Source organism: Oreochromis niloticus, linkage group LG17 (genome assembly GCF_001858045.2).
Source record: "Oreochromis niloticus isolate F11D_XX linkage group LG17, O_niloticus_UMD_NMBU, whole genome shotgun sequence".
In the NCBI taxonomy this organism is placed as follows: Eukaryota; Metazoa; Chordata; class Actinopteri; order Cichliformes; family Cichlidae; genus Oreochromis; species Oreochromis niloticus.
The window spans coordinates 15323760-15340237 of record NC_031981.2 but is presented as its reverse complement, the minus strand read 5'-3'; the positions used below and the strand labels follow the sequence as shown (position 1 = coordinate 15340237).

General features: G+C 38.7%; 1 protein-coding gene across 3 annotated transcripts in view; it reads right to left on the bottom strand.

The window, feature by feature from the left end:
• Positions 1–16478, bottom strand: part of chrm2a (cholinergic receptor, muscarinic 2a) — a 94422-nt gene that overhangs the window by 8732 nt on the left and 69212 nt on the right. The window lies entirely within an intron of this gene.

The window sequence follows — 16478 nt, the reverse complement described above, 5'->3', positions numbered from 1 at the left end:
AGCACAGGTATCAGGCACTTATATTTTTCATAATCACTGCATGAATAACATCTACCCATTAGACACCTGCCTCATTATAGAGAAAAAAACAAAAGGGCCCTGAGAGGCAAAAACCTAATGCACATCAGTGATTGATGAATAATAAGATATGTAAAAATAAATCGAGGTAGGATATGAAATGAGGATATCATGATGACAGATCGCCCTGTGCCAGACTGGTGACCTGTCCAGGATGCGCCCTGCCTTTCCCCCTGTGATAGTTCAAAACACGCTCCAACTCCACCATGACTTTAGTGAATTAGTGGAAAGAAGAAGATGGCTGGATGGACAGATGGATGACGACATGGTCATGGTAATAGAAATGTTCACATATAGCACTTTTTATTTAATAAGTAAATCATTTTAATGCACATATAAACAAAGGATAAATAACTTTCATGAATGATTCATTTTAAACAAATGTCTAACACAGCATAATTTTACTTCAGTCAAGAGTCAAACTCACTCTGAAACCCCTTTATGTCAACTGATCTCAGTGCCTGCTGGCTTCAGTGTATATCTAACCTTATCACACCTTTGAACATCCCAGTGGTAAAATAGAACATGCTATGTAGCCCACATAGAGTTTAGCTCATCTTTGCTGCTGCTTCTGCAAGCTGCTTTGCAACCCACTTTCACCTCAGCTCTTTCTCTTTATACAATTTCTCACTTGATGTCATGTCTGTTGTCACTGATACTTGTTCTATTTTATCTTTGGGATCTTTGTGTATGTGCATGTCAGAGGGAGGGGAGGCCTCAGGACAAAGCCATACCTCTAAATCTTAATTGCTGCAGATGATTAAAAGCCATTTTCTTGCCACTGTTGTGGTCCAAACTGGACTGAATTTGGTTAAACATGCAACAACATACCTGTAATGTTTTCTTTGCTACTTTTTAAACCATGTACATATAAAAACATATTTATTTATTAATCCCTATAAAGCTTACTAGGTGTTAACACTTTGATGGATACACTTTCAGACTAATACCGTAATGCCTAATGACTAGTTTGGGGCTTGAATTACTGTCCTTTCATGTCTTCTTCATGTGTTTCTAAACCCATATATTAGCTATTGATGATTGTTTTAAAATTACTATTCCTTTAAACCAAGGCAGCGTTACTGCATACATTCTTAAACAGAGCGAGGAACTGTGTGATTATACACTACACACATCATGTTACCAAGAGTTCAATGAAAACTTTAAAAGGAATTATTGACAAAATTTGAGCTAGCATTTTAACTTCAAAGGCATTTCCAACTTGCATTTAAAAATTCTTTTCATACAGCACTTTAAACTTCTTTGGATTCCCAAGTGACCCACTAGTTCTCCCTTTTAATCTTAAACACTCATCAGTGTTGTAGACCTTGCTTTGATTTTAAAAGCACTGCTCAGTTCTGCGCATACTGTACTAGAGTCTTTTGAAATTATGAGTGATGTGTCTTAAGGTGGGTCAAAATTCTTTGAGTCATTTCAGTTGTTTTTTTGCAGATTTTATGGCACTTGGTGACCTGTTTAGTGTTTTTACGCAAACACTTTAACGTACTCAAACTTTGTTCAGCCTCTGAACTGAAGGTTCAGATATTAGCAGTACTCTTTTGCTGTTATTTAAAAACCAACCTTAATGTTACCCAATACATTTCTTGACCTTGCAGTAAATATAAATCAAAGCATATTTGACTAAAAAACTGCTAGATACCTTGAATTTAATTACACAAGACAGAAAATCAAACTGTTTGTTCTTCGGGGATAAATGCCAAATCTGAAAAGTGTAGACAAACTGGAAAATCTGTCTCACTCATTTGTTTAAGAACACACACCTGCAACCCTCTATAATATAAAGTAGTGTAGTACTCTTCTACATTTCCTGTCGTTCAGCTTTCTTCATTTTACATTTAAGCAGTCTTTACATCCAAGTTTTTTGCTTGAATAAAGTTTAAAGTTTAATGTAACAAAAGGTTAGTGACCAATCCGATCTATCACAATGTCACCCTTAACATTTCTCTGTGACGCTTCTCCAGCTTGAAAGCTGTCTTGTTCAAGACTTTGCCATTTTGGTCTAAGGTCTTTAACCGTTGAGCCCAGTGAGTAACTAGTGAACATTCACTTATCTGCTGTGCCAGAAATCCCTAATCATTGCATTAGACATGGAGCTAAGCTTGTCTAATCCGCATAAAATGTTTAAGTCCACCGATTTACATTCAAAAACACTAACAATACAAATGGGACACACTTGTGACTTGCTTCAGCCAAGTGGATTAGAGAAGTAAAGTGGATCAGTATAGATGGTCATAGCACTGTTGAGACAGTTAACTCCCCTTGCTGCTCTTTGTCCACCTCTAGCTGCCATAAGCTATGTCCCCCACCTGAAATCTCTTCCACAACAGGGCGGAAGCTGGGCCCCTGCTAGAGTCAACTAAAAAATGCACAAATCCTTTTTAAGCTCAATGTGGGCAGCCATGGTTTTCCAAAAGCAGACTTAGGGGCCCAGACTTGGTTTAAAAGCTTCACTTTATTCACAGGAAGCCATTAGACACCCCTTCCAAGGAAACCCATTTATTTACTTTAGCTTTACTGTTGTGCTTTTAGCTGAAAACCTCATTAAACATCTTTATCTTAGCTCCTTAAGAAGAATTGAGGAACATTAATCAACCATTACTGAACAGAAGCAAGATGCTTTTGCTGTAGTGTGACTGGTAGACATACTGGCACTGCAGCCTGCTGAGCAGCAGTTCAATTGCCGTCACCTGGGGAGAACAGCAGTGGCACTCTTAGCATAGCTATCAATCATGGAGCTTACCTGCAACTCTCAGTACTACAGTAGTCAGGTACCACTGCATCTGACAGAGCCCAATCAGAGCATGAGTGACACCTCCATTATTATCGAGACAGATGAATATTCAGATATTTTTCACTTATTCTGTAAAGTTTTTTAAAGGATTAACATAATCAGTCACAGATGACGTAATAAAAAATAAGTTTGCTGTTTGTTGTAATTTGTGAACTTGTGCTCTGCAACTCAAAGAATTAAATGTGTGTCAGTGCAGTAATCCTAAATTTGCCATTTTTGTTTAAAGTGTTTTTATAAAAAAAGGTGGCAAATGAGTTGCTACCATGGGAAGACATGACTAAATGAGCTTCAGTATTGTTCTGTGTTCAGATGCTGGTATTCCTAGAGCTGGCTCACTAGAGCTGAAAATTGCGTATGCCCTCTGGGAAACAGAGAGGGCCAACCTCACTCTTCCACGTCTTATGTCCTCACTCTGTCTCTTCTGGTGGACTCCAGGCTAGTCAGATATAACAAAAAAACCCAAACTGAAGCCAGAAACACTTGGTGCATTTAACCCTAAGTTAAAGTTTCTCATTTAAAATAAATCAGAAAATAAATAATCACTTACACGATGGTTTTGCCAGAGACAGACAACAAAAGTGAGCTTTCTGTTCACATGGCTTCAACCAAAAATATATAAAAGATTGCTTCCAAATGTCCCACCATTGTAGCTGAACTTAAACTGATGCATTTGACTGCTCCTAGCGTCCAGATTTCCAGCCCCCATCTCTGAGCACTGATCCCAAGCAAATCCCAGGGCACTTGCACCCTGCTTTCTGTGATTATATGCAATTTCATTGCAGGCCCTCTCCATGGGAGCGTGCAAGGTTAGGCCTTCGTTTACTTGCTGTTTGCACAGAAGCATGACTGGAATGTAAAAACCCTGCATTGCTACAGTCCAGCTCATCCACAGGGGTACAGATTTATTTAGCCCTATTGTCAGGGTTATACAGTTTACTGAAAAAGCCATTTTTCAAACAAAAAAATCACTGCTTTTTTTGCTCATCTAAGCTCAAGGATTCTTTATTGTGGGCAAAATGAGCAGATGCCTTAAAAAAAAGAAACAAAAAACAAAGAGAAGTGTTATAAATACAGCTTTAATAATAGGTAATATGTGAGCAGGTTAAACTGGCTCTTATCTCTTTGGAATCAGATTTGAGGTTAAGCTAAGCAGGTTTAGTTGGGATTAAACATTTTTGTTTTTTGCCTGTTTGTAAACTAATCTTCAGCTGAGTTGTGATTCAGACAGGGATACTGACAAAGACTGGAGATACACAGAGACACAGAAATGCATACAAATATTTTTTGAGGAAAAAAAAGTCCAGCAGGAAATGAAAACTGTTCTGATAACCATCAAAACAACACAGCATCCCAGTGTTCTGATGAGACATGGCTACCAAACGATCCAAATCTTGAGCTGGAGTGTAATTACAAATTTGCATTCATTTCCTCGGGCCCTTTCGACTGTCTCAGGGGTATCAGACTGAGTTATAGATCTTGACAGATGCCTGTAGAGATTCAGAGTAAATATTTATACTGTGAATGATCAAAGCTATTTGCTAATCCATTTTCTGTGATTTATTGGATATTGGATCTCTGTGGTACTTCTAAACAAAGTAGGCAAGGTACTGTCCTTGTCTCACAAACCTGAGCTAGGTCTGGGTAATCCTGATAGGTAACACCATGGCAAAATCTTCCTGGATGTTGTCATGGAAAGAGACCCAGCAGATTTCTCAACAGAAAGCACCCTGTCAAAACAACTCACTATTTTCAAAAGAACAGTGGTTATACTTAACGGGTGAGTGCAGGCAAACTCTTGAGAAAGTACTCTTTGGCTCCTTTCCAGTGTTATTCTTGAAGTCTCTACCCAGATGTCATGACCATGGCTAATGGATGGCATCACCCACGAAACTGAGAGACAAACTTTCTTCTGACCAACACAAATTCAGTACAATACCTGTATCTGCTTGTCAGACTCAGGCTCTGCCTTAAGCCGTGTCCACTCTGGAAGTGATTTGTTCATTGTGTATTGCTTTGTCACTGATGGTTGGGTGCTAGTAGCCATTCCAGGCTCTAGTCCAGCACTTTCTTTCATGGAATATCATTGGAAATATACTATTTAGGGCATAAATAGAGTTCTTCAACTCTTAACCATTTTTTTTTGCAATTTTTTCATTTCCTCTTGAAGGATATTCCAAAGCTCTCTGTTGCTGTTGGCTGCCTGTCAATGTGATCCCACACTCCTTCAATAAAGTTAAGGTCTGGGTTGCAGGAAGGCCAGTTCATGATTGATGGTGTTCCACTGTGTGATTGTGTGTTTTTCTATCCAGGTATGCTTTTACTGCCTTTGGCAGTGTGTTTGGGATCATTGTCATGCTGAAAATGAAGCACTGCCAATCAGATGCTTTCCAGATGGTACTGCATGATGGCTCTAAAAGTGACGGTACTTTTCTGCATTCATAATAACATTGATTTAGACAAGAACCTCGACATCACTGGCTGAAATGCAGCCCCAAACTATAACAGATGCTCCACCATGTTTGACAGCTTTTGTCCTCCACTTGTCTGGTTTTCTCAATTATTTTAAGGACACACTACATGCCATTACATACAATGCCAAGATTTGAGAATGCCAAATAGAATTTTATGCCTTTTCATACTTTGTTAACTTTGGTATTTCTCATAGATTCAACTAAATAAACTGAAAAAACTTGTTTTTACAACAGGCTACTAGTAATTAAGTAAGTGCTTAAAGATGCAGTTGTTTTTAAGATTTTGTAAGAATGATTCTTTACTGTTGCTGTGTAGACTGATACCTTTGATACCTTGAGTTAGCTGTCTTTTCTCTGCTTAAATGAGTCATAGGTCAGTCCAAAAAGTTCAGAGTACAACAAAAACCTTTGAAACACCTTTAAAAAGCCTGGAGAACGATTATTCAAGGCCACTTTAATAAACTACTGTCTCTTTGGAAGCAAAATACAAATAAAATAGTGCTGGCTCAAGACTTTTGCACAGTACTATGTTTACTACCCAGTCATGTCAATCAGCGGTGTCCTGCACTGTCATTCAAAGTTGCTTTAATCTCTGACAATGAACAAAGCTGACCTTAGAATGTGCCCATTTGATGTTGCCAGCAGTTTCACCGGTCTCTGCTTGAATATCACTGACTTTCTGTAGTCTCTGGACGTCACATTGCTGCTACTCACTTCCTGTGTGACTGAAGCTTCACACTTAGGCTTTGAAAGGAAATACTGGGCATTACAGTATCTCAGAGAGTGGGGAGATAATTGAGCTACATTAGTGGATAACTTGGTGCTTATTTTTATATAGTCCCATTTGGCAGACACGCAAGCTGTACTCAGCTGCATAAAATTTAAATGATAGAGTTGTGCAATGCATTAAAACAGAAACATAACTTGAAAAAGGCATTTAAACCCAGACTGCATTTTCAGCTATGTAAACCTGGCCAGTTACTGTAATATGTTGTAAATGCCAGATTCTTGGTTTTTTTTGTAAAGATAGTGTTTACATCTATCAATTACAATCACAAAAAGCAACAATGAGATCCAGAACCCACCCCCTGTGGTGCCAATAGCACATGCACTAAGTCCTGTGTTATAGAGGATTTATGTAAGTGTCTTATGATTACCTCAATAATGGCTGGTGCCTCCCATCTTGGGCAGCTCTGAAGAAGTCTACATTAATGATATTGTTTTCAGAGCATGTGATATGTGAAAATGCATTATGGGATTTCCCAGTTTCCCTATTCTGTGTAAGGTTAATCTCTACAATGAAAGATAAAAGGGGGGATCTTAGAATCCCTCGCCATCTTGATCTTCACCAGAGATCATAAGATCCTTTTGAAGCTAAACATCACAACTTCCAGGGTCATAGCAGCATGTAGCCTCTTTAACGTGATAAGATTATGATTCACTAATGGGAGTATTAAATCTTTATAAAAAATGGTAGTGGCTTCTTATTAAAAGTTAGACAATAGCATTCTGCATGAGAGGATGTAATTACTGGGACAACCTCTCTTTTGCAGGTGTGACACAGCCTCTCAAACCCAGACCTCTCTAGCAGTGCTTGTGTTAAGTGGACACGAAGCAAGGGGTACTAATGGAGGGTTAACAAGCAGGAAATGACATTCAAGCAGGTGGAAAAACAAGCTGTAATAATCTGCAAACAGTCAACTACTCACAAATTCCCTGTGGAACCTGTAGGTGGCCATGTGTCACTGTGCACAAAGTGCTGGGAACGAGTTCAGAATGTACACAGGAGAATTTACTTGTCTTTCAATGCACATATTAGGAGAGCAGGAATACAGACATTGGTCACACTCCTCCCTGTCTTCTGTTTTACGGTCATCCAAGTTTAAATCAAGTGGCTGCTGCACTCCTGTTTGATGTGTCCTGATGAATTGTCGCGAGCCTTGACAGCGAAAGGCTCACAATTATTTCACTGTGACCTTTTGATGTGCACTTCATATAAATTATGTTCATACTGATTTAGTGCAAATTATCTTCAGCACTGCGGGAATGTCATTTTAAGGTGTCCTTTATTCTGCTACCCTCTGCCTCTTCGGTGAATGCTCAAGAGATCTGTCCATAGATATTCCAGCTACATTGCTATAGCAGCCTCGACGCCATCTGTGAAAAATGACAGCATCATGTTTGACCTCTGCTGTTGTGTTTGGAAGTAACCTGACATGTTAAAGCCAAAATAAGAAGATCAACACATTTTGAAGCATGTTTTAGGCTTCTCCTGCGTGTATATTAAACCAGCCTCGAAGAACCGAGTGAACTTATTTTGAACAAATACAGGTCAATGGAAAGAGCTTTTACAGTTCTCGCTGCACATGACAGTTTCAAAGCCGTCCTGTCTGGAAAATATCACAAGCCTTCTGGGATTCAAAAACACTGGAGCTCAGCCAGTAATGAACGAACAATGTCCTCAAGCAAGCTAGGAAGGTAAGGGGGATGAGTCAATTTTCCTCCTGTCATACAAAAGAGACCCTGCAACAGCTACGACTTGATAAACACCGTCACGCTACCTACTCAAACGCTCGCTATCTTGCCTCTCGCTTCACATTAAACATTTTATTTCATACAAATAATTCACCCTCGACTGAAAAACCCCGCACCATGTATCCTCTGCTGATTTGGTTTTAATTAGCAGATTTCCATATTTCTAATCATAATTGCTTCTCAAGAGTAGAGCTGTGAGCTTCTACCCCACCTAGTACAATTTCATTAGTCTGATTCTCAGTGGGGAATTTTAGGGACTTATTTTAGTGTAAGTAACATCAGATGTGTTTCCAATGTCAGCACAAATATCCTCTCTTATCCCCGCCTAAAAATACCATCATCATTATCTTTCCTAAAAAATCCAGGGCAGGCGGAAAAAAAAAAAAAAAAAAAAAAAAAAAAAAAAAAACGGGGCTTGTAAGACATTACCTCTTTTGCTTTTTCCTTTTGGAAATTGTCCCAGGTGTTAGCTAATACATGACAAACATTTTTTTACCCGGCACCACGGACATTTGCAGCAGCTCTCAAACAAGCTATAATCAACAGACAAACATATTAACCAACATCTGGCAGGCGAGCCATTTCTCTGGTGAGATGCTTCACAACACTGGCAGCCCACAACAGCCTGCGTGTTTGTGTGAGGCCAAAGCCATGGAAATAATAATGCAATAATGTAAAGAATAATGTATAATGATCACAATAGACATTATTCTTTCCACACTGTGCACGCAGAAATCCTTTGAGTTTGAAAAAGTGTATTGACATTGCCATAGCTTCTCCCATAAAGAATATGCCCACTTTTCATTATCTAATCTGTGCCTCATGTGGGCAAAAATAGCACATCAATGAATGTTCTTGCACAATACAGTGCATTCCTTTTACCACGGCTCCTCTCATGCAGACCTGCTGCAGCTGAAGCTATGACTCAGATTCAGATGTGATCCTAAGGAAAAGGAGCCACTGCTAAGCTTTGCTTAGGTAGGAGCACTGTCATGTATTTTATAAGTGGCAATGCTGTTTCTTTTCTTATTGTCGCTATTAGCTAAGAACATCTTCAGAGTTTGGTTTTTCCCATAAGGATGACAGAAGCAACATAGAAAAGCCTGTTTCCATTCTTAGATCGCCTCTGGACCCCCCAACCCCCGTCACTGACTCTTCATAGAATGCATGATAATGAACCGACCTGCTACTGTCTCCTGGTAGTTTCTGGCTCATTACCGAGTTCACATAGAGCACGGACATGGATGCAATAATCATCTCACGCAGGTGAAGCACCGGGCCTTCTTTTCAAAGGCATTGTTCAATTAAATCCTGCTCATGGGTGCCAGCATTGAAAAAGCAAATAGTGCCACATTTCCTATTACTGTAATTTTAAGGAATGGATTGGGTAGGTGTTGCAGACATAATTCAATTTTTATCTACTGAAGAGCTTGAGCTTGCACGACTATGAAGAATAAAAATAAAATATAAGACAGTGTCTGCTGTAAACAAACGGAAAGGTCACCTCCTATTAACTTGGTGCAATGTTGCCTCTGAATAATGAGACTGCGTTACGCAACTAAGCTCTCAGACTTTGTATGGTGAGTACTTCTGATTGTTCCGTGGGGGTCAGCGTAGACTGACTTTAGACCTGACATTTTAATTCAGGCCAATGAGCAATTATAGCTAACTCTTTGACTGAAGTAAGCTGAGCTGGAAGAACACGAACCTGTTAATGTCAGTTTCCAAGTGTCACTCTCAAAAGGTTTGACCGTTTCTCAAAGGGTGTCAAGCACATAAGGTTTTATTGAGCCACTGAGAACAAATTCAAGAGAAGCTGTGTGATATTAAAAAGACTCAGTCTGTAGTATTAGAGAAGATGACATTACAGTTTTTCCCTATTAAATAGAAAAAGTTAACGTGCCTGAGTCAGAAAAATGAAGCCACTGAAGAAGCGAATCATTCTGTTTGAAAGCCACCATAGTTGGTTGGCTGCACAAAAACCTCTGATCCTATGGAGGTGTATGGCAAAACTGCTCTCTGACTTTGCCTCTGTAAACACTTTGCTGCTGAGTTTGTGGGCTCAGTCAGTCATGTAAGTTCACGATGAATAAAAAAATAAGCCTTTTTTGTAAATTTTGATCATACTGTGTTTCAAAATGGAGAATTATCTCTGGTATGAAAACACACACTTGTCGTCTAACAATTTATGATTGACAAGTGTGTGTAATGAGCATACTGTTTCACAAGTCACTCCGATCCTCACTGTCATATCTGTTTTTCTTTTTCTGCAACCGACAGGGCGAGGCTTCAAATTAGGACTTCAGAAAACAATGGATGATCTCATGATAACTACTGTTCTTAAAATTCTTTTAGACCAGAAAACACAAAAACTTAAAAATCTGTCAAAATAAATTGGACTTCTCTGAGAAGTTAAATATTGATCAAGTATAACAGTCATTCATTTTAATTTGGCATCTTAATCAACCAATAATAATGTTTTTTTTTTTTTTAATTTTCAGCTTTATTTGTAAAACACTAAATTTGAAAATTCATGAATAACAACACTAATTATGTTTTATTATTGTTTTAGCCTTGGAAATATCATTTCAATTAAAGAGCTTGTGCTGTTATAGAAACCAAAAGAAGAATAGAAAAAGAGAGGGCTAACCCAGCAAGGCAGCTCACTCTCTGGGCACTATTGTATGTTTAAGGGAATGCTACTGTGCTTTTTATATTTTGTTATTTGCCCTCTTGAAACCCATTTTAATATACTTAATATACGTACATCATTCTGAGCAGAAATATTTTGTATCAATTTTTATATATGTGGATATAATACATGTATAGAATCTATTTTATTATATAGTAAAAAAAAAATATGCTTATTCAAGAAACTTGTACTTGTATTCAAATTGTTATGTATTTAAACATTTATAATCTGTTACTAATAAGTCATAATAAAATGATAGGAGGTTAAAGGTAAAAGTTGACGTGATATTTTAAATCCTTTCACTGTACTTTTGATATGTTGAGAATACACGGTACATGTGTAAAACGTATTGTCGAGTTTCAACCAATAAATCATTAAGTTGACGTTGAAAGCCGTGTTGGATGTAAGCCAGGTTTTAATAAATTGCTAATAGTACCAGAATTCATTCAAAGCTTTTGACGATATCGTGTCTAAAAACCAAATGCGACACACCCATGCATAAATGCATGCATGCACCAAAACGCTCAGAAAACCATAACCACCTCAGTGGCTGTAAGGATTGTTTCATTTAGCACAGCTGGGGCATAAACCTTACAGAAGGTGCAGTCTAGTAAATGTGTTAAGCACTGTACATCTATTTTTCAAAAAATATTAGACATCCATTTAAAGCCAGTATATGCAAAATGTATTTACGATTTGTATGTCTGTTCAAATTACACCGATGGAGCAATCCGTTACTTTCACTCCACTGGTCTCAGTTTTTACAGGTCAGATGCTCATGGATGAGAGTATCTGCCATATATTTCTGTAAATGTATTCGTGAGTGTGTAAGTTTAATGCTTTGTGTCTTTGAAGTCTTTGAAGTGAGCGCATAGGTGTTAATTTAGTCTTTGTGTGACCACCTTCACCTACACTCAGAGCATTCAGTCTTGGAATTAACTTAGTCATGGCTACACAAACACACGCACACACACACACTGAGTGTTCTCAGTCCTCTTTATTTATTTATTTTTTTCTATAAAGGAGTGAATGAGGACCTCTGCCATTTCCCTGAGCATGATGGTGCTCTTTTGCTCACACTCTGAATCAGCATGCCTGTTTAAGCACTCTTAATCGCTCTGCCAGCATCACTGTCACCCTGCTACTGTCCTGTCCTCATTCCCCTGTATGTGTCCTGCCTGTGATGTATCACACTGGCACCATCCCTCGATAGAAAGCTGTGGTGCTCATTAAGATAAAGAAAGATAGCAAAAATGGAAAAAAGGCGGGGAAGGCGAAGGGAACGAGATAAAGCTTGTGCCTGTTGGATTTGTTCCACTTCATTGTTTCTGTATTATGCTTCCCATCCCCCTACTCTGTCTTTCTCCTGTGATTCAGAGTTTAATGATAAAACACAGAGTTATGCTGCCCTTGTATAGGTTGTTCTATTTACAGTACCTGTTGTGGTTTTTTGCCCTAAGCCAGAAGATGATTTACACTGCAGTACTGTGAAGTTTTAATGGGTGTAAAGTACTGTTGTACTTTTATCTTTTTTTAAAATGCTGCACCCAAATGAAAAGCCAAGAGACTACAACAAACTGTTTCAGTGGAGTGTTATGGGACTTGCGGTCCAAAAACTACTGATGTATGAAGGCTCTCTGTGATTGTTCACTTGCAGAAAGATCTGTCTCACGCTTGTAAAGAAGCAGCGTCGGCTATGTCAGATAAGACAGGAGCGCAATATGCCAGAGCCAGTCACAAGTGGCCATCAGCATCCTTGGCAGTAATCTGTGCTCTGAAGCCTCTTGGTGTCGCTGAAAATAAAGCTGACAGACGCTAATCCAAGGAAGTCAACCTTGATCTGAATAACAGATGCGTCATGACCAAAACTCAAAGTGTTCAAACCTGACGGGCTGTCAAACCACGTTGTTACAGGCAGACAATTTTGACAGAATCCACTTATGTGACCCTCCCGATTAGATTACCATGTCACTCCTTCTAATATAACTGCTGATGAAAAGAGATTAGTAGTGGAGTAAAGCGATACCTAAAAGCAATTTTTCATCTTTTTTTCTTTCTTTCTTTCTTTTTTACATTTTACCTCAATGACCTCTCCAAAGTGAATCTGCAATGTTTTGGATATTATGAATAAACTTTCTGCTGTTGCAGAAAAGCATCCAGCCTTTATCTTCACTATATTTCACAGCTGTCAACTATTATAAAAGTCAATTAAATACTTTTGCTTCACTATTGATTCCCTTCCAACATTTCTCATTTCCAACTGGACTCATATTGACATTTGTTTGGGAAACCCCCTTCTTGTTATGCTGTTGTAAAGCGTGCCCCTTTATTGTCTGGTGTGCGGAGTAAAGCTCCAGAATACTTTTGTCTCTTGTCTCAAGGCATCAGTTTCAGATGTCTACTGAAATTTCTGCACAATATGAAATTATACTTCAGGGTGTGCTTTGCTCTGCAACAGTTGTACAAGTCCTGACAAAAGGAAGCTGGAACTTGGAAGTGAGAGTGGCTTGTTTACTTACATTGCCTTGCAATGCTCGGAATAGGAATTCCTAGTAGCTGCATAGTGAAATAATCTTTATGGAGTATCAAAAGAAAAATAAATATCAGAGTTTAATGTTCTGAAAAGAAGGCATCACAGGGAGAGCTGCTGGCATGCTGTCAGAGGCATTTAGATTTTGCAAAGAGGGAATGCATGAAGGATTCTGAAAGACAAGATGCTCCTGCGTTACATTTGATTTATTTCAGGCATCTGTCTTTCAAGTAGGTCTTGACACTGGATTGATCCAACTGACAAGCGATGCTCTCAATATTTCAAAAGAAATAACATAAATTGCCAAACTGTGTAATGCTCAAAGAACATGTCACATCATTTCTGTCCATCTAATACCGCAATGGCCTAAACACAAGATGCACACCCAAACAATACCACTGTTGTGAAAACACTGTGTAAAAGAGAAAAAAGTAAAGAAAGCAAGAATCAGCCATGTAATTAGTCCTCCTTAGTCTGTCCTCCCCTTGCTTTTAGTATATCATTCCCTTCTGCTCTGATTGACAGTTTTATTTTTTGGAGAAAGCATGCTACTGGATTTTTGTGCTTAAAAAACCCAACTCTCTCCACCATTTAAATGTAACTAATTGGCGTTTCAGATTTGCTGCAGCAACAACAGCGCACCTAACCCAACATTTCATCAAAATACTGTGCCTCAAGCCAATCAGATTCTTTCAACTAAGCAGTCATTAGCAGACCTGACACCAATGATGGCTAATTTGTTGACATTAGTATGTGAAAAGAAAATCTGCCTCAGGAAAACCACTGTCATTTTAGATTTTGGTAATTACGAAATTTTGATTTCATGTTGATAGGTTTGTAGCTTGAACCCATTCGCTGGAACATTGAAGACAATTTAATTACACAGTAAAGCAAGACACGAGTAGGCAACGCTCTTTATGTTTTACGTGCACGGGAGAGAACCGGACAAACGCCGTTCCTTCGCTTGACCCCAGTTGCTCTCGTCCGCTCCCCCGTAACACTGCTCTTTTATTGTGGTAACATGAATATGCATAGGTTCATTAACATATGACATCTTACATAGGTATACATGTGAACAAAGAATACCCTGTGTGTGTGTGTATATGTGTATGTGTGGGGTCAAAGCATGACCCCATATATGACTTCCCTAAACCTGCTGGCCTGGAAGTCCAGCAGTTCATCTAAACAAAAGGCACTTAGCCTAAAACAGATATAGATACGTTTATCCTACCATAAAACAATAAGACAAGGTACGACCTCTCCCATGCTCCTAAAATGTGGGTGTGAAAGTCAGAGAGCTCTGGAATGCACATAAAGCCTTTTACAGCCTACTAAAGATCACACATCCTATCACTACACAATTGATTATACACTTCTAAGCATATATGGTTAAATATTTCTAAGCATAAATGACAATCACAATACAAAACCTAACACATGTTGCCTTCAGCTGAAATCACTTGAAAAGGACAATCTTTGACCCGTGTTCACCACCATCAACATCCTTTATTGATTGTTCCTTTATATAAGAACTTTAAATTACATTTCGTTTTTTGTTATTAAAGTAAACATGCATTTGCTTTTTTTTATTTTGGTAAATTGGCTTTTACTCAGCTTTCAGTGATTAGCCTAATTCTTTATGTCGACGAAAAATATCAGCATAGTGATGAAATTGGTTCGGGACATAGATAAATGGGAGCCAGCTTAATAAAAACAACAAGATGCTCATGTACCAAACTTCTTAACAGCATAGTTGATGTTTTGCTGTTAAATATCATGCAGTGTTTTAACCCTGAATCATAATTTGATTTTATTAAGAAAAATACTCCAAACCAAAAAAAGTAAATATTTTTCAAGATAAAAATATTTTATTAATGGATTAACATTAATAATGTCATGTGTACTGACGTGTACTGACGTCTGTACTTTCAACATGTCCAGATCATGAATCACTTTACTCAATGAGACTCCTATCACACAAATGAGTGACTTGGTAGTCTGAGCGCACATCATTTAGCTTCTGTGGGCAACTGTTTTTTCAGGGTTTGAGTTGTTTTGCAGACATCATTTGTTACAGACATTTAATTGTTTTTGTTATTCTACTGTTGCTTTGAGTGCTTGACTCCTGTTTTGTTTCCATTATATAATCTTGAGCATTTATTTATGGTGTTTAGAGTCCCAGTTACTGTTTCATGCTCATGGAGGTTTGGATACTTGCTCGAGGCCTTTATTATTTTATAGTGAGACTGATCCTTTCTATATTAAGTCTTTGGTTCCTGTGTTTACTGCATTTGAGTGAGAGGTCTTAGTTTTTGGTTCATGTACAGGGTGGGCCATTTATATGGATACACCGTAATAAAATGGGAATGGTTGGTGATATTAAAGTCCTGTTTGTGGCACATTAGTATATGTGAGGGGGCAAACTTCTCATGATGGGTGGTGACCATGGTGGCCATTTAGAAGTCGGCCATCTTGGATGCAACTTTTGTTTTTTCAATAGGAAGAGGGCCATGTGACACATCAAACTTATTGGTAATGTCACAAGAAAAACAATGGCGTGCTTGGTTTCAACGTAACTTTATTCTTTCATGAGTTATTTACAAGTTTGTGACCACTTATAAAATGTGTTCAATGTGCTGCCCATTGTGTTGGATTGTCAATGCAACCCTCTTCTCCCACTCTTCACACACTGATAGCAACACCGCAGGAGAAATGCCAGCACAGGCATCCAGTATCCGTAGTTTCAGGTGCTGCACATCTCGTATCTTCACACCATAGACAATTGCCTTCAGATGACCCCAAAGATAAAAGTCTAAGGGGGTCAGATCAGGAGACCTTGGGGGCCATTCAACTGGCCCATGACGACCAATCCACTTTCCAGGAAACTGTTCATCTAGGAATGCTCGGACCTGGCACCCATAATGTGGTGGTGCACCATCTTGCTGGAAAAACTCAGGGAATGTGCCAGCTTCAGTGCATAAAGAGGGAAACACATCATCATGTAGCAATTTCAAATATCCAGTGGCCTTGAGGTTTCCATTGATGAAGAATGGACCCACTATCGTTGTACCCCATATACCACACCAAACCATCACTTTTGTTGTTCCAACAGTCTTGGAGGGATCTATCCAATGTGGGTTAGTGTCAGACCAATAGCGGTGGTTTTGTTTGTTAACTTCACCATTCACATAAAAGTTTGCCTCATCACTGAACAAAATCTTCTGCGTGAACTGAGGGTCCTGTTCCAATTTTTGTTTTGCCCATTCTGCAAATTCTGTGCGCCAATCTGGGTCATCCTCGTTGAGATGCTGCAGTAGCTGGAGTCTGTAAGGGTGCCATTTGTGAGTAGCTAATATCAGC